At 48.7% G+C, this 26,708-nt stretch overlaps 1 pseudogene; it reads left to right on the forward strand.

The window, feature by feature from the left end:
* Positions 1-3,250: 3,250 nt before the first annotated feature.
* On the forward strand, positions 3,251-25,914 carry LOC100348787 (eukaryotic translation initiation factor 2 subunit 1-like; annotated as a pseudogene).
* The last annotated feature ends 794 nt before the right edge of the window (positions 25,915-26,708 follow it).

Raw genomic sequence — 26,708 nt, forward strand, 5'->3', positions numbered from 1 at the left:
TAGGGTTAACACCAGTAACTCCATCTTGATTTTTATTCCCTCCTTGTGGTCCAGATCCCTTTTTTTTTTTTAGCACGTCGCTGATCTCTCATCCTGTAGCTGGGTTCTGTTTGTCCTTTGTTGCCAGGTTGGATCTGACCTGCCTGTTGATCTGGCCCCTCATCAGGGAGCAGAGGCCGGGGGAGTTGGGGAGCAGTATTTGACAACCAGGATTCAGTGTCAATAACCCTTTCAGCCACATTTGAGCAACCACGAGGTTTTAGAAGGAGTGCCTCTTAGGCTAGCTTCACCTGGACTCCCTTGTCAAGCTTAACTTTGTTTTGTATGTATCAGTCATCATATGCCTCTTAATAGTGGGCTCAAACATCTATCTGCCTAGGAGCATTTCTATGGGGCTGTCTCACAGCATTTGCTCCAGGAACAGTGGTTTCTTTGAACCCCTGAGAACACCATATTTTGCAGGTCAATGCTGGATTTCCTTCTTGGGTTAATGGAATAGAACAGCTGCGTTCAGCATTCAGCAAAAGCGTTTCTACTTTAGGGTGCAGGCTCTGTTGCAATCTTAGGTTACTGCCCCTAGAGGGCACCATGTATCTGGCTAATGGATTTTCCCAGTAACTAATAACCCTTAGGAGAAAATTGAAGACCTATTCTTATTTTCAAGTATACAGTACATTGCTATGCACTATAATTACACAGTACAATAGATATCCAGAATTTATTCATTCTAATTGGATCTCTGTACCCTTTGACCAACCTCTTTCCATGCAGAACAATGAACAGGGTATAAATGAATATACTTGGGTGAGGTCATGCAGGCAGACTCAGTTAATAGGGGTTATAGTCACAATTTTTTATCTTTAAGATTTATTTTATTTATTTTAAAGGCAGTTACAGAGAGAGAGAGAGAGAGAGAGAGAGAGGGATTTAGAGAGAGAGAATCTTCCAAATGGCTGCAACAGCCGGGGTTGGGTCAGGCGAAGCCAGGAAACAGGGGCTTCATCCAGGTCTCCCCCATGGGTGCAGGGGCCCAAGTTCTTGGGCCATCCTCCACTGCTTTCCACACACATTAGCTGGATTGGAAGTAGAACACCTGGGACTTGAACCAGTGCCCATATGATTGTCAGCATCGAAGGTGGCGACTTAACCCATTATGCCACAATGCCAGACCCATCGTCACAATTATTGCGTATGCCTAGTGTGGCCACCTACTCCATTTCATGATGAAGTCCATGAAGGATTTTCATGCATTTTTCTGAATAGTGCACAGTGTTTGCCAAAATAAGATGTGTTTAGAAGCGTTTCTAATATTTGTTAAACCCTGAATAGGAAACCCCATTCTGCATCCCCTCCACCAATCCAGGGCCCAATGGCACAGGTGCTCTCTGGGGACATCATTCTCAACTCCTGTCTCAGGAGTTTTTGTCCCAATCCCTTGATCATCCAAATAGTTATGGCAGTACTGCCACACCCAGTTGTGAAATATCAGTTAACATTACCCACAAATATTTACAAGTATCTATATTCTAGTACCAATCCTGTTTCAGAAATCTCAGTCTATTTTTGTAGCATACCTCTGGTGCTTTTTATACAGGATTGTGTCTTCTCCAGGTTCTTTTTCCTTTTAACATTTATTTATTTATTTATTTGAAAGTGAGAGCTACACAGAGAGGAGAGGCAGAGAGAGAGGGGTCTTCCATCCACTGATTCACTCCCCAACTGGCTGCAACAGCCAGAGCTGAGCTGATACGAAACCAGGAGCCAGGAGCTTCCTCCGGGTCTCCCACGTGGGTGCTGAAGCCCAAGGACTTGGGCCATCCTCCACTGCTTTCCCAGGCCACAGCAGAGAGCTGGATCAAAAGTGGAGCAACTGGGACTCAAACCTGTGCCCATATGGGATGCCAGCACTGCAGGCAGCAGTTTTACCCACTTTGCCACAGCGTCGGCCCCCAGGTTCTTTTTCAATGATAAAATGCACAAAACATAAAAGTTACCATAGAAACCACTTTTAATTGTACAGCTCAGTTGCACTAAGCACATTCACGTTGTTAGGCAATCTTTGTCATCCATTTCCTGAACTCTCCTATCCTTGCAAAACTTAAACCCTGTACCCCTTAGACAATGACTCCTCATTCCCTCTCCCTCCAGCCTCTGGTAACCATCATTCTTTCTGTCTCTGAATTTGATTACTCTAGATACATACACAAGGGAAATCTTAAAGTACTGTAATCAAGGTTCATCTATGTTATGTCAAAATTTCCTTCCTGGGGCTGCCACTGTGGTGCAGCTGGTCAAACCGCTGCCTGCAACATCAGCATCCCGCCTGAGTTTGAGTCCTGGCTGCTCCACTTTCAAACCAGCTCCCTGCTAATGCACCTGGCAGAGCAATGGATGGTGGCCACGCCACCCATGGAGGAGACCCAGATGGAGTTCCCGGCTTCAACCTGGCCCCGCCCCAGCTGCTGCAGGCTAAAGAGAGTGATCCGACAGATGAAAGATCCCTCCTACCCTCCCTCCCGTCTCCCTCTGTAATTCTGCTCTTCAAATAAAATAATTCTCTAAAAAATTCCTAGTTTGCTTAGCCATTGAACACTACATCGCTTGCGCTCCTTGGCCGTTGTGAAGGAAGCTGCTACGAGCAAGGCTGTGCGAACACTGCAAGTCCCTGCCTTCAGTTCTTTGCACCCCAAGGTAGCATTATTGGGTCATGCGGTAATTTTTTTTTATTTTATTTTTTGAGGGCATGCCATCTTGTTTCCCACAGAGGCTTTCCCATCCCAACGACACTGCACAAGGATTCCAATTTCTTCACATCCAGCACCTGTTACGTTTTGTAGTAGCCATCTTAATAATGAGCGCACTGAACTCTTGCACACTCGTTCTTCTCTGCTTGGAACTGTTTTCTGCCTCCTTGAAAGCATAAGCTTTAATTTTACTGGTGTTCCTTTCTCGTGATAGGCAGCCCGGTCGGCGGACCCGGCAGGGGGCGTGGAGGGCCGCGCGCCGGGTTCTCGCCCCTGGGCCACGGTTTCTTTGTCCTCTGGGGGCAGCCAGCGGGATAACCCGCCTTGTTCCGACCCCTCAGCGGAAATGTACATCGGGATATAGTTTAAGGGGAGTTCTTCTTCCGCAAGCGAGCTGATTCTTTGTGCGGTTCACGCGCCGGGAGGCGGGGAGGGGTCTCCGAGTCCAGGGAACCACCGAGATCCGGGCCTCCGGGGTCCTAGAGGCAGTCCAGGGAACCACCGAGATGCGGGCCTCCGGGGTCCTAGAGGGAACACTGCAGCGGGGGTTGACGGAGCCGCGGCCGCACGTCCGGCCTTTGTGTGTCGGCGCAGACGGCGGCCTGCGAGGGTCAGGGGCGGTTTCTCCGGACTTGCTGGCTGTTCGTGTGCTCCTTTATAGCGTGCGCGTGTCGGCCTCTGCACTCTGGCGGGGTCACGTCTCTCCTCCTGCCCCCAGATTTTTGGTCGCGCCCTCCCTTGGTGCCTCCAGCCGGCCTCGAGGCTAATTTGCAAACATCCGTGGAGCCAGCCTTGGCCGCAGAACCCATGCCGACCCCGCGTCTTCCCAGATCCGTGCCGCTCCACGGAAGACGGAGCTTGGCAGAAAGAGAGCTGACTGCTCTGAGCCTCAGGTTCCGTTTTCAAAGGGGAGATCATGTGCCAGTTTAGCAGAAATGAAGGGTTAATGTGTGTAGCAGGTAGTACTAGTAAGTGGGGACTGAACTGTTTTTTCTATTGCAAAAGCAATAGTCTCCCCACCCCATTACAGAGCTCCGCGCCCTACGTGCAGTGAGCAGCGTGGAGGGAAGGGAGAGAAGGAGCTATTCCGGGAGGTGACGAGGGCAATGTGTGTGGACAGTCCTCCCAAATGTGGATGGGCCGTCCTCCACCCACCCTCGCGCGTATCCATCCGTCCCGCCGCATTTTTATCTGGGTGGAAGCAAGAGTGTGACGTGTGCTTGTTAAATAGAAACATACTTACGGAATGCCGAGGCAGGATCGCTGGTCACTGACGTTCTTAGTGCTTTGGGATGTATGTCCCCCCACCGAGCCTTCCAAGACTCAAGGCCTGCCTAAAAACATTCTGAGGATCCCGAGTGCCAAAGTTGTCTCCGTGTGTAGAATCTCTGCCTGGTTTTCCCTTCTCAGGAACTGAAGGACAGGGTTTTCCTTTTCTGGCTGTGGGTTTTTCTTTGAGGAGAGACAACCACGTAGGTCTTTTTCCTGTGAGCAGTTACTAAACCCATTTTCTTGGTGATCTGTTTGGAAGCTCCCGTGCCGCTTAAAATCAAGACTGTAAGGCTTTAGGGGAGGTTACTCAAAACTATGTGCTTTTGTAACCCAAAAATCAAGAATTCTTACGTTCTAGACGGTGCAGCAGTTTAGGACACCATGCCAGCATCCCATATAAGCACTAGTTATAATCCCGGCTGCTCCACTTCTGCTCCTGCTGATGTCATGGGAAGGCAGTGGAAGATGGCCCAAGTGCTTGGGCCCCTGCACCCATGTGGGAGTCCCAGATGGTGTTCCAGGCTCCTGGCTTCTGCCTGGGTCAGCCCCAGTAATTGTGGCCATTTGGAGAATAAACCAGCAGATGGGAGATATCTATATCTATCTATATTGTCTTCAAATTTTTTAAAAAGGAGGAGGGGGGCTGGCATTGTGGTATAGCAGGTAAAGCCACCACCTGCAATGCCAACATCCCATGTGGGTGCCAATTCAAGACCTGGCTGCTCCACTTCCAGTCCAGCTCTCTGCTAATGCGCCTGGGAAAGCAGCACAAGATGGTCCAAGTGCCTGGGCCCCTGCACCCAAGTAGGAGATCTGGAAGAAGTTCCTGACTCCTGGGTTTGGCCTGGCCCAGCCCTGGTCCTTGTGGCCATCTGGGGAGCGAACCAGTAGATGGAAGATCTTTCTGTAACTGGCTTTCAAATAAATAAATCTGAAGGAAGGAAGGAAGGAGGGAGGGAGATGGATGACTCCCCAAATGTTTCATAGTGAAACATTGAATTCCCAATAAATAAAGGAATACAACACTATGCAAGAACTGACCTGGAAAAAGGAGTGTAGCTAAAGTAAGGTCTGTGTGGAAAGGTTGGGTCTACTGGATTAGGGAGACAAAGGCAAATACTGAAAGATTGGGGGCATCTGTGTAGTAAGTCTTTGCCAAAGGAAGCATGTGGTCACCTGAATTAACAGGAGGGAAGGTGCATGTGTACAGTACTGGACTGCCCGTGGCTTTCTGAATTCTGCCTTGTTGGTGTGCTTTGTGCTCAGGTCCTGTTGCTTCGTGCTCAAAACGTTAACATGCTGAGAAGTCCTTTGTGTGAAGCAGCCGGACTTGACATGATGCTAATACCATTCCCTGTTGACCAAGTGTGTATGAGCTAATTCACACTCCTGAGACACACACTCGAGCTAAACAGGCCCTGTCTTTCTAAAATGTGAGACTTTCCTGTGTCTATATGATCTGACTCATTTTTACTGACTTCATCACACCATGATGGCTTCAGGGTTCTTTGGGTCAACACTAAATGATGCGACCTATATAGATTTCTTTGTGTCACTGTGCATTCATTTTTTAAAAAAATAAATAGAATCCTCATAATAACTCAGTTTTCCCATTAAAAATGAGTAATGCTTTCATCTCAGTTATCTTTAAAAAAAAAAAAAGATGTATTTACTTATTTGAAAGTCAGTCACACAGAGAGAGAAGGAGGCGGGGGGGAGGGGTGGTTCTTCCACCCACTGGTTCACTTCCCAGTTGGCCGCAACGATTGGAGCTGTGCGAATCTGAAGGCAGGAGCCAGGAGCTTCCCCCAGGTCTCCCACACGGATGCAGGGGCCCAAGCACTAGGGCCACCTTCCACTGCTTTCCCAGGCCATAGCAGAGAGCTGGTTCAGAAATGCAGCAGCCAAGAGTCAAACCAGCACCCATTTGGGATGCTGGCACTGCAGGCAGCAGCCTTACCCGCTACGCCACAGTGGTGGCCCCTCTTGTCAGTTCTAATAGACTCTGAAGTTTTAAAATTAAAGCTATTTTTAGGGCTGACAATGTGGTGTAACAGGTAAAGCCACCACCTGTGATGCTGACATCCCATGAGCATATTGGTTCTTGTCCCAGCTGTTCCAATTCCAATCCAGCTTCCTACTATTGGCCTGGGAATAGTAGCAGAAGTTGGCCCAAGTGTTGGGGATCACCTACGAGGGAGACCTGGATGAAGCTCCTGGCTCCTGGCTTCACCATGGCCTAGCCCTGGCTGGTGTGGTCATCTGGAGAGTAAACCAGTCAATGGAAGATCTCGCTGTCTCTTCCTGTCTCTTTGTAATTCTGCCTTTCAAGTAAATAAATAAATCTTAAAAAAAAATTCCGAGTAACTCAAGAAGTCTGAATTCCAGAGCCATGTTATGGCACAGCAATTAAGCTGTCACTTGCAACACCAACATCCCACTTGGGAGGGCAGATTTGAGTCCCCACTGCTCCACTTCTGATCCAGCTCCCTGCTAATGCACCTGGGAAAGCAACAGATGATGGTCCGAGTATGTGGGCCCCTGACACCCATAGAGGAGACCCAGGTGGAATTTCAGGCTCATGTTTTTGGCCCAGCTCCAGCCTAGCAGTTCAGTTGCTGGTTAGGATGCCTCCCTCATATCAGAGGGTCTGGGTTCATGTCCCAGCTCTGCTTCCAATTTCAGCTTCCTGCTAAAGCACATCTAGGAGGAAGCAGATGATGGCTCAGATGTCTAGTCCTTGCCCACTCCTACAAAAGACCTGCATTTGAGATCCTGGCTCCTGGCTTCAGCCTGGCCCAGCCTCAGCTGTTGTGAGCATTTAGGGAGTGAATCATGGGAGATTCATTCTCTCTCTCTCTCTCTCTCTCTCTCTCTGCCTCTCTGTAACTCTGCCTTTCAAATAAATAAATAAATCTTTTTTTAAAAAATAAACTCTATTCCTTGCTTGGACTTTAGTCCTCATTTCTCAAACCTTACAGACGTTCCTCGTATTTCTTACCCTGTTTATACATTAAATGAATGAGGAATGCAGTGATGCATACACACTTGTTTTTCCATTTCCTTTTGGGGAATGGTTACACGAAATGCAGTTGGTGACTCAGCCATGTCCACAGTGGCCTCCTACCCTCCTCGTCTCATTCCGGGCCATAAAGCAGCCTCCTCCTAGAAGCAGGTCTGCAGTTAGATACGTCCTGCTGCTGGAAGACGGGTCTGGAAGAACAACTCTCCATCCGCAGGAGGACGTTGCCCCGCAGTCAGAAATCTCGGGCCCCAGAGCACCCTTCCCTTCCCACGTTGCTAACCCGTCACCGAGCCATGGTTTGCCTGCTTGTAAATGTCCTCCCACATCACTGAAGATACAGCGTTCATAAAAGTAGAACAGAGGTCACCAGACCTGGGACAGGGAGGAGGGGACAGAACGAGGATGCAGGACAGGTACCATTACAATTAGATAGGAGGAATCAGTCCTAGGGTTCCACAGCATGGTTGGGTGGCTGCAGTTAACAATCTACTGTGTATTTTCAGAATAGCCAGAAGAGAGAAATTTGCATGTTCCCAACATGAGAAAATATGTTTGAAGGAAACATAAATACTTAAAGTGCTAATTATCCTTATTTCATTATTACACATTGTATACATGTATCAGAGTGTCCCACTGTAGTTCATAAACATGTACAAGTAGAGCTGACACGGTGGTGTAGTAAGCTAAGCCTCCGCCTGGGGCCCTGGTGTCCCATATGGACGCTGGTTTGTGCCTTCTGATCCAGCTCTCTGCTGTGTCCTGAGAAAGCAGTAGAAGATGGCCCAAGTGCTTGGGCCCTGCACCCACATGGGAGACCTGGAAGAAGCTCCTGGCTCCTGGCTCCTGGCTCCTGGCTCCTGCTCCAGCTCCAGCTGTTGTGGCCATCTGGGGAGTGAACTAGCAGATAGAAGACCTCTCTGTCTCTCCCTGTCTCTATAACTGTACCTCGCAAATAAAGAAATCTTAAAAACAAACAAAAATGTACAAGTATCATGTGTCAATTTAAAAACTTTAAAGCAGCAAAAGAATCCATGAGAAAGGAAAATAAAAGCACTGTGTAAACTATAAAACACGAACATGAGTAACAAGAAGCCACAAAGCGTGACGCACCTGTGGGAACCTGTAATGGTAATGGATGCTTTGCAACCAAATTGCTCTCACTTTTAAAACTCTGAAGTGGGAACTTTGCTGTGGCGCAGCAGGTTAAAGCCATGGCCTGCAGTGCCGGCATGCCATATGGGCACCGGCTGCTCCACTTCCGATCCAGCACTCTGCTGTGGCCTGGGAAAGCAGTAGAAGATGGCCCAAGTCCTTGGGCTCCTGCACCCGTGTGGGAGACCCAGAAGAAGCTCCTGGCTCCTGGCTTCGGATTAGCTCAGCTCTGGCCATTGCAGCCATTTGGGAAGTGAACCAGCAGATGGAAGACCTCTCTCTCTCTGGCTCTACCTCTCTCTGTAACTCTTTCAAATAAATAAAATAAATCTTAAAAAAAAAAAAAAAACTCAGAAGGGGCTAGGCTGTGGCATAGTGGGTAAAGTCACTGCTTGCACTGCTGGCATCCCATATGCATGCCGGTTCAAGGCCCAGCTGCTCCACATCTGGTCCAGCTCTATGCTAATGCTTCTGGGAAAACAGTAGAGGATAGTCCAAGCGCTTGACCCCTACCGCCACACAGGAGACCTGGAAGAAGCTCCTGGCTCCTGGCTTTGGAATGGCCCAACTCCTGCTATTGTAGCCATTTGGGAAGTGAAGCCACTGCCTGCAGTGCCGGCATCCCATGTGGGCGCTGGTTCTAGTCCCCGCTGCTCCTCTTCCTATCCAGCTCTCTGCTGTGGCCTGGGAAAGCAGTGGAAGATGGCCCAAGTCCTTGGGCCCCTACACCCATGTGGAAGACCCAGAAGAAGCTCCTGGCTCCTGGCTCCTGGCTCCTGGCTTCAGATCAGCCCAGCTCTGGCCACTGTGGCCATTTAGGGAGCGAACCAGTGGATGGCAGACCTCTCTCTCTCTGCCTCTGCCTTTCTATAACTCTGCCTTTTAAATAAATAAATATTAAAAATAAACTTCACAGGGAAAGGAAATGACATTGCACTTTATAAGCACTGTGTCTAAGTGAAAAATGCAATGTCTTAAATAAAACTGCATTTAGAATTGGCCAAAAGAAACCACCCTTTATTTCTAAATGCTGAAATCTGAAATGGCATGTAATTTTCAAATATCACAGATGATTCTTCTTTTATTTATTCACTCTCCAAAGGTATAAAATTCTCAGATTTCTTGTACAAAAACAGGCATCAAGCTGCACTTGGCTAAGAGACAGTAGTTGTAATTCAAGGACATCCTGCAACATCACGGTGGAAAGTTGGTTGTCAGAACATCTCAACCTTTCCAGCAGTGCCCTCCCAGCAGTAATTTTTGTCTGAAGGTATAAAGGTTACCAGTTCTTTCTCCCTCACGCAGACTCCAAGAAGCACCATGGAAATTTAGACAATTATGAATTGCCTTGGAATGGAAAAGGTGCTAACAGCAATTCCTGCCAAGTTCTACCCCGGATGGAACAAGCTGTTGATTGTTCCCTTCGCCTGGGTTCCGACCTAGGTGATAAGTGAGCACAGTGGGCGGGGACACCTGGGAGAGGTGGGGGCTCAGCACAGCCCTGACTCCCGGCCTTGAGCTCCTCTGAGCCAGGAACTCTGTCCCCCAGCAATAAAAGTTGTTTTACACAGACGGGTCTCTGTCTAGTCTCAGCTTTGAAGTCATCAAGGAAAGAAATCCCGCCCTTCTTAGCTGCAGGAGCAGAGTAGACTGGTTTGGACCTCAAAGGAGCTCCGTCTGCACCAAGCCCCAGCGTCACTACCTCTACAATGGGAATAACCATCCCGACCTCACTGGGTATTTGTGTAGCTGCATCAAATAACATATTAGAAAGTCGTTGTCACAACAAGGATGCTCGGCGAATGGCGATATTTTCATTCTAGCTTCTCTGTACAAGGAAACTCAGAGTGAAGGCACAGTCCAAGGGGTGCACAGCTCATTCAGAGCAGAGGCAGGAATACCATTTGCGTTCTTGACCCTGCATTCAGTATTCTGTCTTCTACCCTGCACTGCTTAGAGACTACGTCTTGGTTGAAATGGACAATGCTGGGAATGCTAAGGTAGGGAGGATGTCAGGGCTGTGGGACATGGGGGGATAAAGTCTCCCCTTATTTTTAACAGCCCTTCCCTTGGTTTCTGTTGCAGGTGTCAGACCCTCTGCTCTCATGGTCAGACACTGGGTGACACCTACCCTCTCTCTGCACAGTGGGGTACATGCTAGCCCCTCTCCCCTGCCACCTCCCTTCCCTCACCCACCCCTGCCCCCACACCTCCTGGTGCAGCCTCTGTTTGCCTGGGCAGGGCTGCCCTGCCTGGACCGTTACAAAGATCCTTTGTGATGTGTTTACATGAGAGAGGGCAAGAGCCGGGGCCTGGCTGCACCCGAACCACATGAACCCACCAGCCCTGTTGACATAAGCAGAGAAAAACCGAGACAGATGAACTTGTTGCCAGGGGCCCAGATTAAAAACATCACCAAAGTCCAATGCCATGCGTCCCGGGGCCCCTTGCTGTCTCGGCTAGAGCACGCAGAAGCCGTGCAGGAGCCTGCAGTCCCAGGGAGGCCTGTTTACTCGGCCGGGGGCAGGATGTTTGCACAAGGAGGGGGTTGGTGGCAGCCATCTGGCTGTCCTCTGGCTGAGCGGTGTAACACATGCAGGTCAGGCACCCTTAGTGCTCTGCAGAGGCAGCCCTACCCCCAACACACACACCACACCTCCACCCCCGCCAGCTCCATTTCTGAGGGCCTCCTCGCTTGTTTGATGGCAAATGTGGACATAAACTGTGTAGGATGTTTCCTCAGCGTGATTTCCCAAGGTGCTGTCTGCCCTTAACGAGTGGTGGATGGGCACCTGCAAAGCCGGTGGTAAGCAGTGCCACAGGCACGATTTATGGGATCCTCACAACAGGTGGGTGGGCAGCTGTCACTCACGTCACCCCACGTCACAGGTGAGGAGTTGAGACCCAGCAAGGTCAAGTCGTTGGCGCAAAACCACACTCCTGACAAGAGGCAGAGGCCGGGGAGTGCTTCTAGATTTTATGGTCTTTCCACTCAGTGGCCGATCCTCCCCAGCTGGCTGTATAAAGCGAGGCAAGCAGAGAGGTTGTCCCAGTAAGTAACCACCTCACAGGTGGCTCCCAGGAGGAAGAAAGCCCTCAGCTCAGGGAAGCGGTGGAAGCAGGGGCGCTGCCTGAGGCCTGGGATCCATCCCCCACACGTTGGCCCAAGCTTCCCATGGAGAGACTGAGTAACAGCTCATGGGTCACTGTAGTTCCCAGACTTCCGTCCTCCCGGAGTCTGTTTCAGAAGTTAGCTCCTCCTCCCCGCAGGATTATCTGTTCGTCTCGTGCCTCTGGACTGCTGCTATGGTTTGAGTACGTCCTCCAAAAGTTCCTGTGTGGGAACCTTAATTCTTCAATTCAGTAGTGTAGGGGGTGGGGCCTGGCAGGAGGTGTTTGGGTCATGGGACTAGATCTGTCACAAAAGGGTCAGGCTCTATCTGAAGTTTGGCTCCTTTTTCTCTCTCACCTGTGTGCCTGTCTTCCCTCCCTTTTTAAAAAGGCTTATTTATTATGTATTTGAAAGGCAGAGCAGCAGCAGAGAGAGAGAGAGAGAAAGAGAGAGATTGCATCTGCTGGTTCACTCCCCAAGTGCCTGTAATATCCAGGGCTGGGTCAGGCCAAAGCCAGGAGCACAGGGCAAAGGCAGGGTTCCACACACAAAGACTCAGGACACGAGGTGGAAGGAGAGTTAGTCTTTGAAACCAAACCGAAGCTCAGGTCACAGAACCAGTGCCCAAGAACAACCAGAATGACCTTCCGTTATGACAGAGAAGTCAGCTGCTTCTCCTTACCTCCTTTCCTGATGTGAATGGTGCTGCACGTGAGGGGGCACCTCACCCATGGGTGGACCACCAGCAGTCCCATCTGCGGGGACTGAACTGTCTCCTCCCTCTGGGTCACCCTACTGCAGTCCAGACACCATGCTTTCTTGTCCCTATGCTTAAATAAAAAAAAAATTTTTTTTTTGACAGGCAGAGTGGATAGTGAGAGAGAGAGAGAGAAAGTGAGAGAAAGGTCTTCCTTTGCCGTTGGCTCACCCTCCAATGGCCGCCACGGCTGGCGCGCTGCGGCCGGCGCACCACGTTGATCCGAAGGCAGGAGCCAGGTACTTATCCTGGTCTCCCATGGGGTGCAGGGCCCAAGCACTTGGGCCATCCTCCACTGCCTTCCCGGGCCACAGCAGAGAGCTGGCCTGGAACAGGGGCAACCAGGAAAGAATCTGGCACCCCGACCGGGACTAGAACCCAGGGTGCGGGCGCCGCTAAGTGGAGGATTAGCCTATTGAGCCGCGGCTCTGGCCTTAAATAAAAATTAAGGACAGCTGAAAAGGTAACCTGGTCCCAAACTGACGCATCATGTCCAACATTCTGTCACCAAAGAGCAGCACAGGAGATTGGCAGCTGTATACATATATGTGGGGAAATTAGTTACATGAAGCAATTCAAAGATGGTTCCCAGAGGAAGTAAGGTGGGCAGAATCCAAAGTTGTTTACCACTAAAACTAATTGGCCATGCAACATCAGGGGAGGTAACAAAACTAGTAACAAGTGTATAGACATATGGCTAGTCCTGTAGAAATCATCCCGTAAAGTGGCCCTTTAAGTGATTGGTTGGTCCTTATGCCCTGCCCCAATGACTCTGCAGTTTTGTGCTTTAAAAGGCTTTGCTACATGCGAAATAAACGAGTTCTTGCTAGACTTGGCTCCCCGCTGTGTCTGATTGTCTCCGGGATCGGGAGGCTGGGGAACAGGCGGCGCACTTACCTCTCCTCGGACCCAGTCCATCCTGTACGGGTGGACTAAGACCCTGCACATATACCCTCAAAATACTACAAAAGTATTCTCAAAACTGCTGTTTCTTACAGAATCTGATAGAAATCTTTGAGCTGGGGGCCGGCGCTGTGGCATGATGGGTAAAGCAGCCACCTGTGGAGCCTGCATCCATATGGGCCCTGGTTTGAGTCCCGACTGCTCCACTTCTGATCCAGCTCCCTGCTGGATGCAGGAAATCAACTTCTTTCCTTCATGAAGTCCTCGATATTCAGTTACAACAACAAACAAAGACAACTACTAACACTGGGTTGTTCTCACATCTTCACCTCCCACACTCCTGAATTCTGTCTGACATCATTTTTTAAACAAACCTGCACTGGTATCTTTCATTACCTTCCTGATAAAAGCTTTCAAGTTCCCTTTGTACTGTGAAAGCCTTATTTCCCTTCTTCCAAAAACTCCAATTAGCCCCTTCCTCCCTCCCTTATTCCCTCTATATAGTCAAAGTCTGTAGTTTGCTAAAATCAGACTGTGCCATCTGCAACCATGAGTATTTAATGTCACATGGCAGGTGAATGTCAGAGCATCCCACTCCCAACTGCCTTGGGTTGTCTGAATGTGTTTGTCTGCCCACCTTGTGCTGTGGTGTGCACAGCACATAAAAGTACTTGGTGCTCGGAAGGTCTTGTTTTATAAACCACTCCAAGCCCTAGAGGAAGCTCTGTGTTGGTCCACTGTTCTCCAGATTCCAGCCCAACTCTGACACATGTCTTGGTGCCATATGTTCCCTCTCCTCTGCCATATGACCTATTCCAGAGGCAAAAATTGGGATTACTGCTACAACAATCCCATGTTTGCCTGTGATTGAAATTCTGATGGTTACAGAAGATTTCATACTGTGTCCTGAGGTTGAATCCGGATCTCAGTGAGGATGATGCAACATTTGTGCATATTTTTGGACAAATAAAATGGAACACATTCCAATAGTATCATTGTCTTCTCTGCTTTAGCTTTTAAAGTGTAAGGAAACTCCTCCTGTCCTGCTCGGATGCCTGTCAGAGCCACTGGACAGGCATATCTGAGCTCTTCCATATAGCTGCCACTTGTGTGTGCTGCAGGCAGAGGCTGCCATGTCAGAGGCACACAGATAGAAAGAAGCTTCTGGATGGACCTATGCATGACACTCAAGCCCAAGGCTCCCTCAATAGCCCAGAGCCTTAAACTCATCCTGTGTCCAACATGAGTGAGGCAAAAATTACAATAAAGGTAATGGTAGCATCACTAACTAACAATAATATTTCACAGTGGTCTTCACCTTAATGTGGTTTGACATAGAATCTTTTTACTTTATGAAGATGAGAAAGTGTGCCCATGCAATCCTGTATTTAACTTTAATTACAATATTTAAAAAGTCACATAAGATACTCATTGCCTTATTACAAAATAGGCTTTGTGTTAACTTGGTCCAACTGTAGGCTACTGTAAGCACATTTCAAGTAGGCCAGGCTAGGCTATGGTGCTTAGATTATGCTTACTAGTTGTATTTTCTAAAGATTTATTTGCTTATTTGAAAGGCAGAGTTACAGAGAGAGAGACAGAAATAGAGATTTTTCATCTACTGGTTCACTCCCCAAAAAGTTGCAATGACCAGGGCTGTACTAGGCTGAAGCCAGGAGCCAGGAACTTCATCCAGGACTTCTGTGTGGGTGGCAGGAGCCCAAGCACTTGAGCAATCTTCTGATACTTTCCCAGACACATCAGCAGGGAGATGGATGGGAAGTGGAGCAGCCAGGACTCAACCCAGTGCTCATATGGGATGCTGGTGCCACACGAAGTGACTTAAGCAACCTGATAGGGTGAGCTCTGATTTGATCCCTGTTTTACAGAGAAACTGAGGCTCTGAAAGGTCATATAGCTAGGCAAGGAGTGTGTGATACAGACAAGATTAGAACCTAGGCCATGTGAATCCAGCGCCCATGTGCTACACACCATTGTTAGGAAGGGTGTAGCTTGGGATTACTTGGGAATAGCCCACAAGATTTGAGTGGTTGTTGCTTGTCTTGATTTGGTTTGGTTTGATAAGGCACCAATGTCCTCCTGAGCATCCTCATTCAGACCCAGGTGCTTCTGCACTTTTGTGACTGCACATGGATGAGAACTCTTGCCAACAGCTGGTATCCAAAGCTGAGTGCACAGCCACCCAAACTTGTGGCGGACACTCCCAGCCCACAACCCAGCTGATCCAAGAATCTAGATGTCACCTACATGACCGACAGAAAAGCTCAGAGCTTTCAACTCCTGAAATCTAGATGACACTGACAAGAACAGAGATGCCAACTGCCATCCACCTTTTGGAGGGCGCTTCCTCTGCTCCTCCATAGAGGTCCCTTCACCCACTCACCGTGTCAAGTGAGGATATCTTCAAAACCAGGGGTAGAGTGCAGAGAAGGGCCACTCACAGGGACAGGCTGGCATCTTATTCTCTGGTTGGACATTATTTTATTTTATTTTTTAAAAGAGGTAGAGTTATAGACGTGAGAGGGAGAGACAGAGAGAAAGGCCTTCCTTCCATTGGTTCACTCCCCAGATGGCCGTCACGGCTGGAGTTGTGCCGATCCAAAGCCAGAAGCCAGGAGCCTCATCTGGGTATCCCACATGGATGCAGGGGCCCATGGACTTGGGCCATCTTCTACTGCTTTCCCAGGGACATTAGCAGGGAGCTGGATCGAAAGAGGGGCAGCCAGGACTAGAATCGGCACCCATATGGGATGCCGGCACTGCAGGCAGAGGATCAACCTACTGAACCACAACGCCAGCCCCTGGACATTGTTTTATTTTTTATTTTATTTTTTTTTATTTTTGACAGGCAAAGTGGACAGTGAGAGAGAGAGAGACAGAGAGAAAGGTCTTCCTTTTGCCATTGGTTCACCCTCCAATGGCTGCCGCAGCCGGCACGCTGTGCCCGCCGCAGTGCGCTGATCCGAAGCCAGGAGCCAGGTGCTTTTCCTGGTCTCCCATGTGGGTGCAGGGCCCAAGCACTTGGGCCATCCTCCACTGCACTCTCGGGCCACAGCAGAAAGCTGGCCTGGAAGAGGGGCAACCGGGACAGAATCTGGCGCCCCGACCGAAGGCGGAGGATTAGCCTATTGAGCCACGGCGCCAGCCTGGACATTATTTTAGACAGGAGACTTTCTCCTGTAGGCAGGTAGAAGGTGAGTCAACAAGTCCATTGTCTAAGTTGAGGAGGTAGGCAGAGGGGGCAATGGGAGAGACCATATCCCTTCTATTTAGTACCTAAAAAGGCCTGACTTTTCCATAGATCAAGGGAGAAGGTAGCTGTTCTAACAGTAACCACCCAAGGATGTCCAGCAAAGAAAAAATGTGCAGTGCCTTGCTGAGGGCAAGAGACAGATCTACCAGGCAGGGGGCTGGATAGTAAGAAAATCACTAAGTCCCTCCGAAGACTTATTCCCTGTGTTCTGTGAGCCAGCACCCAGATGCCTGACACAAGGACAATCAGGCACGGTAGGTTGCAATCAGGAACAGAAGAAGGACTCCAGGTCCCAGTGGAGGAGAAGCAGAGTCAAAGCCCTGTCCCAGACCTACATCTACCAGGGTGCCAGGTAAATTGCCACACCAGGGCATCAGGCACAGGGCAAAGGCAGGGTTCCACACACAAGGACTCAGGACATGAGGTGGAAGGAGAGTTAGTCTTTGAAACCAAACCGAAGCTCAGGTCACAGAACCAGTGCCCAAGAACAACCAGAATGACCTTCCGTTATGACCGAGAAGTCAGCTGCTTCTCCTTACCTCCTTTCCTGATGTGAATGGTGCTGCACGTGAGGGGGCACCTCCCCCGTGGGTGGACCACCAGCAGTCCCATCTGCGGGGACTGAACTGTCTCCTCCCTCTGGGTCACCTTACTGCAGTCCAGACACCATGCTTTCTTGTCCCTATGCTTAAATAAAAATTAAGGACAGCTGAAAAGGTAACCTGGTCCCAAACTGACGCTTCATGTCCAACATTCTGTTACCAAAGAGCAGCACAGGAGATGGGCAGCTGTATACATATACCCTCAAAATACTACAAAAGTATATTCAAAACTGCTGGTTCTTACAGAATCTGATAGAAATCTTTGAGCTGGGGACCAGCGCTGTGGCATAATGGGTAAAGCAGCCACCTGTGGAGCCTGCATCCCATATGGGCCCTAGTTTGAGTCCCGACTGCTCCACTTCTGATCCAGCTCCCTGCTAATGCACCTGGGAAAGCAGTGCAAGATGGCCCAAGTCCTTGGGTCCCTGCACCCATGTGGGAGATCCAGAAGAAGCTCCTGGCTCCTGATAGGCCCAGCTCTTGCTGTTGCAGCCATTTGGAGAATGAAGCAGTAAGTGGAAGATTTCTCTCTCTGTCTCTCCCTCTCTCTCTCTCTTTCTGTAACTCTGCCTTTCAAATAAATAAATACATCTTTTTAAAAAAAATTTTTTTTGAGCTGGTCTCTGCATCCTGTCCAGCACCATTCAGCATCACCAGATTGTCCAGTCTGCTTTTTCTCTTTTTTTTTAAGATTTATTTTTATTTATTTGAAAGAAAGAGTTACAGAGAGAGAGAGAGAGAGAGAGAGAGAGAGAGAGAGGTCTTCCATCTGCTGGTTCACTCCCCAGATGGCCGCAACGGTCGGAGCTGCGCCAATCCGAAGTGAGGAGCCAGGAGCTTTTTCCGGGTCTCCCACATGGGTGCAGAGGCCCAAGGACTTGGGCCATCTTCTACTGATTTCCCAGACCATCAGTCTGCTTTTTTTCTGATGCAACATTCCCAATAGGAGAATCCATCCTCTCTCTGACCATCTTTTTTTTTTTTTTTTTTTTTTTTTTTTTTTTTTTTTACAGGCAGAGTTAGACAGTGAGAGAGACAGAGAGAAAGGTCTTCCTTTTTCCGTTGGTTCACCCCTCAAGTGGCCGCTACGGCCGGCGCGTTGTGGCTGGCGCGCTGTGCTGATCTGAACCCAGGAGCCAGGTGCTTCCTCCTGGTCTCCCATGCAGGTGCAGGGCCCAAGGACCTGGGCCATCCTCCACTGCACTCCCGGGCAACAGCAGAGAGCTGGACTGGAAGAGGAGCAACCGGGACAGAATCCGGTGCCCCAACTGGGACTATAACCCCGGGGTGCTGGCACCGCAGGTGGAGGATTAGCCTAGTGAGCCACGGCGCTGGCCATTTCTGACCATCTTTAAAACCATCCCTTCCTGGCTGGTGCCGTGGCTCACTAGGCTAATCCTCCACCTGCGGCGCTGGCACACCGGGTTCTAGTCCCTGTCGGGGCGCCAGATTCTGTCCTGGTTGCCCCTCCTCCAGGCCAGCTCTGCTATGGCCCAGGAGTGCAGTGGGGCCAGTGGAGGATGGCCCAAGTGCTTGGGCCCTGCACCCCATGGGAGACCAGGAGAAGCACCTGGCTCCTGCCTTTGGATCAGCATGGTGCGCCAGCTGGCCACGGCGGCCATTGGAAGGTGAACCAACGGCAAAGGAAGACCTTTCTCTCTGTCTCTCTCTCTCACTGTCCACTCTGCCTGTCAAAAAATAAAAATAAAAAAAAGAAACCATCCCTTCCTAAGACAAAGTTTTACACTGAGTCAGTATCGGTGTTCCTAATAATTCCACCCAGTGGTATTTGCCTTTGAATTCAGGAACCACAAAGCAGAAATCTATTTCCTTTTCTCCATGTGCAAGTAAGAGTCAGGCACTGTTATGAGCTGAATTGCCTCCTTCCCAAAATCCATGAGTTCCCTACCTCTAGAACTTTAGAGTGCATCTGTACAGACATAGGGCCTTTAGAGAAGTGATCAAGGGGCCAGTGTTGCAACGGAGCAGGTTAAGCGATTGCTCACAGCATCAGCATCCCATGTTGGAGTTCTGCTCCCTGCTAATGCTCCCGGAAAAGCAGCAGATGATGACCTGAGAGCTCCTGCCACCCCCATGGGAGACATTGATGGAGTTCCTGCCTCCTGGCTTCAGCCTGGCTCAGCTCCAGCCATTGTGGCCCTTTGTGGGGGTAAACCAGCTGATGGAAGATCTCTCTTTCTCTCTCTCTCTCTCTCTGCCCTTCAGATACATAAAGTAAATCAAATAAGGAGGAGGAGGAGAAGCAGGGGGAGGAGAAGGAGGGAGGAGGAGGAAGAGGAGAAGGAGAAGGGAGGAGGAGGAAGAGGAGAAGGAGAAGTTACCGAGTTAAAATGAAGTCACTAGATTAGGCCTAATCCCAACATGACTGTTTGTATCCTTACAAACAGAGATTAGAATACACACACACACACACAGAGTGAAGACACAGGGAGAAGAAGGTGGTGTCTACCTGAAACCAAACCCTCCAGCACCTTGACCTTGGGCCTCTGGCTTCACAATTGTGAGTTTCTGTTGCTTACACCCCCCAGCTGTGATGCTTTGTTATGGCAATCCTGGAAGATTAACACAGGCCCCTTCTCAATCTCCTCCTTAGCCTAGGCACAACTGCTTCTCCTCCCAAACCCCAGAGAAGACCTAGTCACCTTTCCCGCGTTGGTAACTCTCCTCCAACTGCATCCCAGCTTGTTCTGGAGCCCTGCACTCTGGTGGCCTGACCATCACGGAGGAAGGCAGGCATGTCACTTTATGAAACGACCCTCTCCTGCTGTCCTTGAAACTCCACGATTTGTTTAACTTTTATGGAATCACACTCTTGCTTCACATGGAGCTTATAGTTTGTCTTAATCCATTTTCTGTTGCTATAACAAAATTTGTGTGAAGATTTATTTATTTATTTATTTGAAAGGTAGAATAAAAGAGAGAGGGAATCTTTCTTCTGCTGGTTCACTCCCCAAATGGCCATAACGGCGGGGGCTGGTCCAGGCGGAAGCCAGGAGCCCAGGTCTCCCACATGAGTGGCAGGGGCCCAAGGACTGGAATCATCCTCTGCTGCCTTCTCAGGCACATTAGCAGGGAGCTGGATCAGAAGCAAAGCAGCCAGAACTCAAACCTGCACTCATACAGGACACTGACGTTGCAGGCATCAGCTTAGCCCATGGCACTGCATCGCTGGCCTCACTATAACAAAATTCTTGAGACTGAGTATTTATAAAAGAGTGTGTTTTTCTCATGGTTCTGGAGGCTGGGGAATCCAAGGGCATGGTGCCGGCATCTAGTGAGGGCCTTCTTGCTGCATCACAAGGTGGGACTGAGCAGGTGCACCAGCTGGGGCATCCCCTCCTCTTCCTGCAAAGCACTAGTGCATCACAGGGTGCCACCGTCATGACCTCACCTGATCCAAACCAGCTGCCAAAGGCCCCACTCCCAAATACCATCAACACATGAATTTTGGGATTAAGTCTCCAACACATAAACTTTTCAGGAATGAATGCAAGGAGGAGTCAAATCCATGGAGAGCCTCAGATATTCTTGACTAATAGTCCTGTCAAAAAGCCACATCTTGGGGCCAGTGCTGTGGCACAGCGGGAAAAGCTGCTGTCTTGGCCGGCGCCGCGGCTCACTAGGCTAATCCTCCGCCTAGCGGCGCCGGCACACCGGGTTCTAGTCCCGGTCGGGGCGCCGGATTCTGTCCCGGTTGCCCCTCTTCCAGGCCAGCTCTCTGCTGTGGCCAGGGAGTGCAGTGGAGGATGGCCCAGGTGCTTGGGCCCTGCACCCCATGGGAGACCAGGAAAAGCACCTGGCTCCTGGCTCCTGCCATTGGATCAGCGCAGTGCGCCGGCCACAGCGTGCCGGCCACGGCGGCCATTGGAGGGTGAACCAACGGCAAAGGAAGACCTTTCTCTCTGTCTCTCTCTCTCACTGTCCACTCTGCCTGTCAAAAAAAAAAAAAAAAAGAAAGAAAAGAAAAGCTGCTGTCTGCAGTGTCAGCATTCCATATGGCCGCCAGTTCAACCCTAGGCTGATCTAATTCTGATACAGCTCCCTGCTAATGTGCCTGGGAAAGCAGCAGAAGATGGCCCAAGTGCTTGGGTGCCTGCATCCATGTGGCAAACTAGGATGGAGTTCCAGGCTTCTAGCCTGACTTCTTGTATCCTTACAAGCAGAGATTAGGATACACGCACACACACAAACAGATTGAAGACACAGGGAGAAGAAGGTGGCATCTACCTGAAACCAAACCCTCCAGGTGCATTAGTAGGGAGCTGGATCTGAAGTGGAACAGACAGGACATGAACTGGCAACCATATTGGATGCTGGTGTTGCAGGCAGCAGCTTTACCCACCACTCCACAACACCAGCCCCCAGCAGGCATTTGGGGAGTTCACCAGCAAATGAAAGAGTTTCTCCCTCTCTCCCTCTTCCTCTCCCTCTCCCTCTCCCTCTCCCCACCTTTCAAATAAGTAAATAAATCTTGTTCTTAAGCCACATCTCCCGCATTTGATACTTTGACATATTTCCCAGATTGATGTTCTGTCCTGGGTGGTGACCACAGGGATCTTTTGTAGACATTTTCAGCTAAACACAGAACATTTGACTGTATTATATTTTAACATGTCCATTCCCTGTTAATTTGTTTGAGTGAGAAGCACAGATTGTTTTTCAATCTTCAATATGGTAGTTAACACTACTCTCTTAGCGTCATATATAAATATAATTTTTGGCCAACAAAATTCTCATAAATAACACTGTTTAAAACGTAGAACAAGAAACAACTGGGGGCTGGTGTTGTGGCATGGTGGGTAAAGCTGCTGCCTGCAACGCCAGCATCCAATATGGTTGCCAGTTCATGTCCTGTCTGTTCCACTTCAGATCCAGCTCCCTACTAATGCACCTGGAAGACCAGTGGAAGATGGCCCCGAGTATTTGGGTCCCCGCCACTCTTGTGCAAGACCCAGATGGAGTTCCAGGTTCCTGGCTTTGGCCTGGCTCAGCCCTGGCCATTGCAGCCATCTGGGGAGTGAACGAGAAGACTGAATATATATATATCCCCCATCTCTCGGTCACTCTGCCTTTCAAATAAATAATAATTAATAGGGGCTAGCACTGTGATGCAGCAAGTTAAGCCTCCACCTGCAGTGCTGGCAGCCCATATGGGCACTGTTTCAAGTCCCAGCTGCTCAACTTCCAATCCAGCCTCTTGCTGATGGCCTGGAAAAGCAGCCAAATATGGCCCAAGTGCTTGGGGCCCTGCCACCCACATACGAGGACCGGATGAAGCTCCTGACTCCTGGCTTCCACCCGGCCCTGCCCTGGCCATTGCAGACATTTGGGGAGTAAACCAGCAAACGATTCTCGCTCCCGCTCCCCCTCTCCCCCTCTCCCTTCTTCTCCCTCTCCTTCTCCCTTTCTCTCTGTTACTTTGCCTTTCAAATAAATAAATCTTTAAGAAATAATAACAATAAAATAATAAAATCAGTGCCGATGAGGAAGAGATTGGGCACACCTGCTTGTCTGGGCCTTTCCTAACCACAAGGCCATTCTCACAAAGGCTTGAGACCTGAAATCACATGGCCTGAGTTATCCAAAAGGTCTCTAGCTAAATTTAGTTCACAATTATCCTGACTTATTCATGCCTTTGAAAACCTGACAGAATCAAACACAGATTATCTCTGTGAAATTCAGCAAGCTCCCGCAGAGAAAACCCCAAGGAACTCATGATGGAAACATCATTAAAAGGGTGGCTGCAGATGATTTTCTAAAAAATTGGCTAGAAGAAAAGATTTTTAATGTTTTTACCACAAAGAAACCACTGATGTTTGAAGAGATAGGTATGTTTACCATGATTTGAACATTACACAATGACTATACATATCTAAACATTACACGGTTGCCCCATACATTTGCACAATTTTTATGTATCAGTTAAAAGATAAAAATTTGGAGGGACAGTGTTGTGGCGCAGTAGGTTTAGCCACCACTTGCAAGGCCAGCATTCCATATCCAAGTACTGGCTCAAGCACCGCACTGCTCCACTCCTGATCCTGCCCCCTGATAATGAGCCTGGGAAGGCAGTGGAAGATGGCCCAGGTGCTTGGGCCCCAGCCACTCACATGGGAGACCCAGATGGAGTTCCTGACTTCAGCCTGGCCCAGCCCCACCCACTGCAACCATTTGAGCAGTTAATCAGCAAATGGAAGATACATCTCTCTCTCTCTCTCTCTCTCCCCACCCCCCATGCCTTTCAAATGGATGGTAAGGGGCCAGCACCATGACGCAATAGGTTAATTCTCTGCCTGCAGTGCTGGTATCCGATATGGACACTGGTTCTAGTGCCGGCTGCTCCTCTTCTGAACCAGCTCTCTACTGTGGCCTGGAAAAGCAGTAGAAGATGGCCCAAGTGCTTGGGCCCCTGCACCTGCATGGGAGACCAGGAAGAATCACCTGGCTCCTGGCTTTGGATTGACATGGCTCCAGCTGTTGCAGCCATTTGGAGAGTGAACCAACAGAAGGAAGACTTTTTTCTCTCTCTCTCTCCCTCTCACTGTCTGTAACTCTACCTCTGAAATAAATAATAAAGTCTTTTTTAAAAAGAATGATAATTAAAACAAATAAATGAATAAAATAAATTCTTTTAAAAGAAAAAATTACTAGACCATGAGGAAACATACCTACCTACAAGGTCTCTAGCAAAAGATGTCAGCAACACAAAAATGCTTTCTTCCCTTCAGTCTTAACCCTAGCAGCTTTCAAAACCTGGAAGAACTTGTAACACGTGGGAACCTACATATAAAAATGCCCTTCAGGGACTTTTATTTGTTCCGGCACCCTGCCAGTGATTGAGTATGGTGTTTCTTCGTAATCATAAATTATGATATTTCATGGGTCTTGCAACACTTTCATCTTTGAGTTCTTTCAAGCCTCTTGGGTGCGTGCTACCTGACCTCATTAGGTGAGCTTGTATGCCAACAGGCTGGAGCCTCGCTTGGGGCCCCCAACACTGTGTGTTTCCTTTGGTGCTTCTGACTGTTTGTGGGACCAGCAATCTCATCTCCTGGAGTCCATCCAAGGGAATGATTATGCACAAAAAGGTGTTGCTCTTCTCCCAGCACCACTATGAAGTTCCCGTGGTTATTTACAGGTTTATTGTCTCTTCCCCCATGTGAATGTAAACTCCGTCATTTCCTCCACTAATTAAGGTTACAAGAATCACAATAACAAGCCCGGCGTTGTAGTGCAATGAGCTAAGCTGTTGCCCATGATGCCAGCATCCCATACCTCCCACACTGGAGCAATGGTTCACATCCCAACTGCTCTGCTTCCAACCCAGCCCCCTGATAATGTGCCTGGGAAGGCAGTGGAAGACAGCCCAAGTGCTTGGGCCCCCACCATCCATGGTGAAGACTAGACAGGCGCTCCAGGCTCTTGGCTTCAGCCTGGCCCAGCCGCAGCCATTGCAGCCACTTGGGGAGTGAACCAGCAGATGGAAGACCTCTCTTTCTCTCTCTGTATGTAACTCTGCCTCTCAAAAAAATAAATAATCTAAAAAAAAAAGAAATCATGGGTACAAATTTACAAGCAAGCAGTAAGTGAACACATCTGTCTCTTTTCCATCATTCCTGATGTTTTCAATAAATAATTTTTAAAAGATTTTATTTATTTATTTGAAAGGTAGAGTTACAGTGAGAGAGAGAACAGAGAGAAAGGTCTTCCTTCCGTTGGTTCACTCCCCAAATGACCGCAACAGCTAGAGCTGCGCCAATCCGAAGCCAGGAGCCAGGTGCTTCTTCCTGGTCTCCCTGCTTCCCCAGGCCACAGCAGAGAGCTGAACTGGAAGAGGAGCAGCCGGGACTAGAACCCAGTGTCCATATGGGACACTGGTGCCGTAGGCAGAAGATTAAACTACTGCGCCACAGTGCCAACCCCAGCAATAAATTTTTTTCAGTAAATAATATTCCACCATTCTCCAACTTTTCCAATAAAAAATGATAATGTTTCTATGACCAGTTGAGCGAAGCACATGCTGAGGTTCAGCGGCTGGTGAGGCCGTATCAAGTCTGATCTCTCCTATTGGAAGGTTCAGTGAGGGACTCCAGTGTGGGATTCACACGCGTACTTCAGAATTCCAGGTCTAAGTTGTAGATTTTATCAATACAAATTTCCTGAGATGAAGATGAAGTGATGGTGAGTGTAAGATCCACTGTTGAAATGAGGGCTTATGTCAGCTTGTTGGAGTACAATAACATTGAAGGCATGATTCCTCTCAGTGAATTATCCAGAAGGCATATTCATTCTATAAACAAACTCATCTGAATTGGCGGGAAGGAATGGGTGGTTGTCAAAGAAAAAGGATATACTGATTTGTCCAAAAGAAGAGTTTCTCCAGAGGAGGCAATCAAATGTGAAGACAAATTCACAAAATCTAAAACCATGTATAGCATTCTTTGTCACGTTGCCGAGGTGTTAGAATACACCAAGGATGAGCAACTGGAGGGCCTGCTCCGGAGAACTGCATGGGTCTCTGATGACAAGTCCAAGAGACCTGAATACGGAGCCTATGATACGTTTAAACATGCAGTATCAGACCCATCTATTTTAGATAATTTAGATTTGAATGATGGTAGACAGGAAGTATCCATTAATAATATTAATGGGCGTTTGATTCCATAGGCTGTGAAAATTCAGGCAGGTATTAAAGTGGTACTGTTATGATTATGAAGGCATTGATGCTATAAAAGAAGCCCTAAGAGCAGGTTTGAATTTTTCATGGAAACCATGCCTATCAAAATTAATCTAACAGCTCTTCCTTGATATGTGATGACTACAAAAACCCTAGAGAGAACAGAAGGTCTCTCTGTCCTCAATCAAACTATGGTAGTTATGAAAGAGAAGATGGAGAGAAAGAGGGTAGTGTTTAATGTTCAGATGGAGCCCAAAGTGATCACAGATACAGACAAGACAACTCGCAAGGCAGCCGGAGAGGCTCAAGAGAGAAAACGCAGGAGTGGATGGAGATGACGATGCAGAAGAAATGGAAGCCAAAGCTGAAGATTGACTCTGTGGGAAAGCAGCCCTTCCTGGCTGCAAACCCTAGACTTTTGAAAGTTTTCCAGTATTGAAAACGTCAGGGGCCGGCACTGTGGTGTAGCAGGTAAAGCCGCAGCCTGCAGTGCCGGCATCCCATATGGGAACCGGTTCGAGTCCCGGCTGCTCCACTTCCCATCCAGCTCTCTGCTATGGCCTGGGAAAGCAGTAGAAGATCGCCCAACTCCTTGGGCACCTACATCCACTTGGGAGACCCGGAAGAAGTTCCTGGCTCCTGGCTCCTGGATTCGGATTGGTGTAGCTCCAGCCATTTCAGCCAATTGGGGAGTGAACCAGCAGATGGAAGACCTCTTTCTCTCTGCCTCTCCTTCTCTCTCTATGTAACTCTTTAAAATAAATAAATATATAAATCTTAAAAAAAAAAGAAAGAAAGCCTCAAAGCTGAATTTTTTCATTTCCAACTATTTAAATTTTCCAACAGACCAGAACATAAAAAGCCCTCCTAAATTTTAGCCTTCTGTTTTCACACAGCACTTCCAACCAATTGAGTGTTGTTTTTAAGGGAGTGCCCTAATTTCACTAAAGACAAACCTTTAAGCTAAGAACAGTCCTAAAATTGGGCTTGTGATTTCCATTTCTGATGTCTCCAAATTGACACCCCTTTGTAATTCAGTGCCTCCATGTGATTTGCCAGGGGCACCGAGAGTAAACAACAACAATGCCAGTCTTTCTTTATAAAATGTATTCAAACAAACATGAAATAAATTTCTGGGATATTAAAAAATATTTCTATGACCCTTCATG

Source organism: Oryctolagus cuniculus, chromosome 19 (assembly GCF_964237555.1).
Source record: "Oryctolagus cuniculus chromosome 19, mOryCun1.1, whole genome shotgun sequence".
Lineage (NCBI taxonomy): Eukaryota > Metazoa > Chordata > Mammalia > Lagomorpha > Leporidae > Oryctolagus > Oryctolagus cuniculus.